Source organism: Physella acuta, unplaced genomic scaffold (assembly GCF_028476545.2).
Source record: "Physella acuta isolate Inbredline_101_S28 unplaced genomic scaffold, ASM2847654v3 ptg002696l, whole genome shotgun sequence".
Taxonomy (NCBI): Eukaryota; Metazoa; Mollusca; class Gastropoda; family Physidae; genus Physella; species Physella acuta.
Genome location: NW_026734131.1, coordinates 5,001 through 10,000, shown reverse-complemented (window position 1 = coordinate 10,000; position 5,000 = coordinate 5,001). Strand labels below are relative to the sequence as shown.

Sequence of the window (5,000 nt, the reverse complement as noted above, 5' to 3'; positions counted from 1 at the left end):
GGTATCTGATGAGCGAGACCATCTGGCTCTTTATCTTGACGTTTTGTGCATCCAACAGCGCCAGTTCTGCTTACCAAAAATGGCCCACTTGGCACTCACATTCGCTGTTCATTCTCAATGAAGTAGAAAAATGAACTTCATACCCATTTAAAGTTTGTCAATAGGTTGAGCGTATTTTACGCCCAATGCCTCTAAACATTCGCTTTACCGGATATAACTGTGAAAATTGAGCGCCAGCTATCCTGAGGGAAACTTCGGACGGAACCAGCTACTAGATGGTTCGATTAGTCTTTCGCCCCTTAATGCATGTTTGACGATCGATTTGCACGTCAGAACCGCTACGAACTTCCACCAGGGTTTCCCCTGGCTTCATTCTACACACATTAAGTTCACCATCTTTCGGGTCTCATTGCATATACTCTTACTAAGCTCTTTGCCAGCGGCAATAGAACCTGTCAGTGTTGCGTTCATGGTCATGATTTGCACCAGATGACAGAAATCACACTTAAAACATCGTGAAATGTTCTTTACTTTCATTACGAGCAAGGCTTTTCATACAGCCGAACTCTTGCACATGCAGTGAACTCCTTAGACCGTGTTTCAAGACGGGTCGAATAACTCGGCATTCAAAACTCCTGTAGACTTGCCGATTTCATTGACAGCCATAAAACATTAGGCATCAACATAAATGAAACTAAAGCCGGTTAGACATTAGTCACTTATGCAACACAAACAATGCTTACGACATGCCGTACACGAGGTACTGAAATCAAAAACGTGTCTGTTTACCTATAACGCCAAGTCGAATTTGTTATTTATGCAAACCATATCCTTCACGAGTAAACTCGCTACCAAGATAGGCTGATTCGACTAGCTATATGTTATAGATCCAGGTTCAGTAATACTTTGAAAATGCACCTGATTACAAGCAATAACTAGCTAATGGACTGTTGAAGTTCCAAATCAACTAGGATTACAAGAGAAATCAAATTGAATTCAAAGTCATCTGATGAATGCGGCCATTCGTTTTCTTCTGTACGGTTTTACGTACTATTTAACTCTCTCTTCAGAGTGCTTTTCAACTTTCCCTCACGGTACTTGTTCGCTATCGGTCTCGTTATGATATTTAGCTTTGGAACAAGTTTACGTCCCACGTTGGCGTAGCAATCTCAAACTACGCTACTCGAAAGGTAGACAATGTAAAACACAACTATTCGTGATTATAGGACTAGCACCTTCTATGGTAAAAGCCCTGATCAAAGGAACTCACACGAACAGGCGTCCTACAGAAGTTACCCCAAATGCTACAATGCATACCAAAAGTTAATCTGATACGCTTCAGCAATGAGCTTTTGCCGGTTCATTCGCCATTACTAAGGCAATCTCAGTTGATTTCTTTTCCTTTGCTTATTAATATGCTTAAGTTCAGCAAGTAATCTAATTTGCTTCAGCTTGAAACGATAGAAAATGATCAAATCATTTCAATAGAACATGGAAATATTATTCACATTTTAACATATGAAATTCTATTGTATAGAATCAATAACACGGATATGATAAAGATTTCTCGTGTTATGACAGATTACACAATAAAATTTATATTTATATGTGTATGTGTATAACTCCGTTTCATACGTATATAACAATCATATATATATAGAAAATCCATATCTATAATCATGTTATATGTGTAAATATGTCTTGCAAGCTAGATATAAGAAACTATATCGAACTTGCCAGCAATTCATTTATTATCATAGAATAACAATAAATAAATTTGATGTTATGTAAACAAGACTGAAACAAATTTAGCCTCGGCTGAAGCCTTGGCTGCTAGATGCGTTCGAGTTATTCATGCTCAATGTGTTCTGCAATTCGCATTGCTTTCTCGCACTTTGCTGCGCTCTTCATCGAATAACGAGCCGAGTGATCCACCGTACAGAATTGTTAATTTTATTTTCTGTATTTTAGATTCGATTCATATTCAATGACAAACAACAATGATTTGTTGAATGGAAAAGGTTTAGAAATAAGATAATAACAAATGAATTATTTCATCACGAAGATTCCATAAATTCATATGATACATGTTTTATCTTATTTCAATACATAATGGTGCGACACAATTATTTCGAAAAATAATTGTGCGAAGTTGAAAATGTTTTATGATCGATATGATATCAATCAAAAACGGTAATGATCCATACGCAGGTTCACCTACGAATACCTTGTTACGACTTTTACTTCCTCTAAATGATCCAGTTTGAGCATCTTTTCGATATAAACCGAACGACCCGAAAGCCGCTCGGAAAACCAAGCCGAAGATCTCACTAAAACATTCAATCGGTAGTAGCGACGGGCGGTGTGTACAAAGGACAGGGACATAATCAGCACATTCTGATGAAATAGTGCTTACTAGGAATTCCTCGTTGACGGAGAATAATTGCAAGCTCCGATCCCAGTCACGAAGAGAATTTCATGGTTACCCACTTCTGTCGAAGTAGGAAGAAACATTCTGAACTCTCCAGTGTAGCGCGCGTGCAGCCTCGGACATCTAAGGGCATCACAGACCTGTTATTGCTCCATTTCGTGTGGCTTAAAAAGTGCCACTTATCCTGCTAAGAAGTCTTGAAAAGTCCCTGCGAACTTTAGACTATTTAGTAAGCCGGAGTCTCGTTCGTTATCGAAATTAATCAGACAAATCGCTCCACGAACTACGAACGACCATGCACCACCACCCACCTAATCAAGAAAGAGCTCTCAATCTGTCAATCCTAAAAGTGTCCTGGCCGAGTAAGGTTTCCCGTGTTGAGTCAAATTAGGCCACAGGCTCCACTTCTTGTGTGTCCTTCCGTCAATTCTTTTAAGTTTCAGCTTTGCAACCATACTTCCCCCGGAACCTAAAAACTTAGATTTCTCGAGATCCGCCAGATGAGTCATATGAGTAACCGCATCTAAAAGACAGTTGGCAACGTTTATGGTTTGAACTAGGACGGTATCTAATCGTCTTCGAACCTCAAACTTTCGTTCTTGATTAATGAAAACATTCTTGGCGAACGCCTTCGCTGCTGTTCGTCCTGTGGCGATCCAAGAATTTCACCTCTCACACCACAGTACGTACGCCCCCCTCTGATCCTATTAATCATTATCTCAATTTCTAAAACCAACGAAATAAAATCGAGATCTTATTTCATTATTCCATGCAATATATATAGGCGTGAGCCTGCTTTTAGCACTCTAATTTTCTCAAAGTAAACGTTCTGGCAACTGACGACAACCGATAAAGATCATCGCCAGCCGTCCAGCAAGTGAGGATCTGTTAACCAATATGGCCGAAAAGACCAACTAGCAACAAATACCCGAAATTCAACTACGAGCTTTTTAAACACAGCAACTTTAGTTTTCCTTATTGGAGCTGGAATTACCGCGGCTGCTGGCACCAGACTTGCCCTCCAATTGTTAATCAATAACCTTTTTAGAGTTTTTCCATTCCGATTGTCAGCCTAAAAAAGACTAACATCGTTATTTCTCTTCACTACCTCCTCGTTTTGAGAGTGGGTAATTTGCGCGCCTGCTGCCTTCCTTGGAAGTGGTCGCCGTTTCTCAGGCGGCCTCTCCAGAACCAAACCCTGATTCTCTGTACTCGTTACAACCACGGTAGACATATAATGTACCGTCTAAAGTTGATAAGTCAGACACTTGAAAGATATGTCGTCGACACAAAGGTCATACGATCAACACAAAGTTATTTAGAGTCACCAACAAACAGTTCCGATGAAAGAACTAGAAGGTTTTGATCTAATAAAAGCATTCCGATATTGCTACCGGAATTTTCGCATGTATTAGCCCAGGCTTTTCCTCGGTTATTCCATTTAGGAGTTATGATCAAAGAAAGTTATAGCTGATGTAATGAGCCGTACGCAGTTTCACCTTAAACCAGTTCATACTTAGACATGCATGGCTTAATCTTCAAGATAAAGGAAAGCCACCGACAAGATCAATCGGAAAGCTTCGTTATCTATGTCGAGAATGTATAGATATTGAAAAACAATAATCATATACATCTCTTAGTTTCACAACAGAGTCAAATGAAATCACTTCATTATGACCAGTGTTGATAGCATTACCATTAACATACATACGAAATGTATATATGTAATGATAAAGTGTGTTTGCGTTGTTTCATCGAGACGAAACAAAACCAACCCACATCATGGAATAAATACATTCCTGTTCTTTAAACAACTCGTTTACAAGCATTCAAGCCCAAACAAGCATCAACTGATCAACCACGAAGAGTCAATCAACAAGATGTGTATCGAAGTTATTCGTGCATATGTTGAAACATTTTCAACCGCATTCACTTCATTGCCATTTGTGATGTTTTATTACATGCGATATGAAAATTCGTTTGTCATGCAAACAAACATATATGTTGATCATGAAAATCGACGAAGCAGCTTCGAACAACTTTCATTCTAACACATACATATAACATGTTCACACTGCTATACACTGCATCAATACAACAGTGCTAGCCGAACTATCGCTTCATCACAACATCAACATCGATCGACATGATCATTGCACAGTCAGTCAAACCAATGCAAAAATTCTTATTCCGGGTTCGATAACTACGAGTTTGCAATCCAATGTAAAAAATGCATGTGCACTACTTTTGCTGGTTAAATTTTGACGAACCAGCAAAAGTAGTGCACGTATGAAAAAAATGCATGTGCACTACTTTTGCTGGTTAAATTTTGACGAACCAGCAAAAGTAGTGCACGTACGTTAAAAAATTGCATGTGCACTACTTTTGCTGGTTAAAATCGAACGAACCAGCAAAAGTAGTGCACACATGTAAAAAATGCATATGCACTACTTTTGCTGGTTAAAATCGAACGAACCAGCAAAAAGTAGTGCACGTATGAAAAAAAATGCATATACACTACTTTTGCTGGTTAAAATCGAACGAACCAGCAAAAGTAGTGCACGTACGT

The 5,000-nt window shown here is 38.9% G+C and overlaps 2 non-coding genes across 2 annotated transcripts in view; both read right to left on the bottom strand.

Annotated features, from left to right (window-relative positions):
- LOC131933988 (large subunit ribosomal RNA) overlaps positions 1-1,456 on the bottom strand; it is a 3,769-nt gene extending 2,313 nt beyond the window's left edge. The window contains exon 1 of the ribosomal RNA XR_009385380.1: positions 1-1,456. This exon is cut by the window's left edge and continues 2,313 nt beyond it. This is a non-coding gene — a ribosomal RNA (large subunit ribosomal RNA).
- A 336-nt stretch (positions 1,457-1,792) lies between these two features.
- LOC131933987 (5.8S ribosomal RNA) lies at positions 1,793-1,946 on the bottom strand. The gene has a single exon (XR_009385379.1). It is a non-coding gene; the product is annotated as a 5.8S ribosomal RNA (ribosomal RNA).
- Between the last annotated feature and the right edge of the window lie 3,054 nt (positions 1,947-5,000).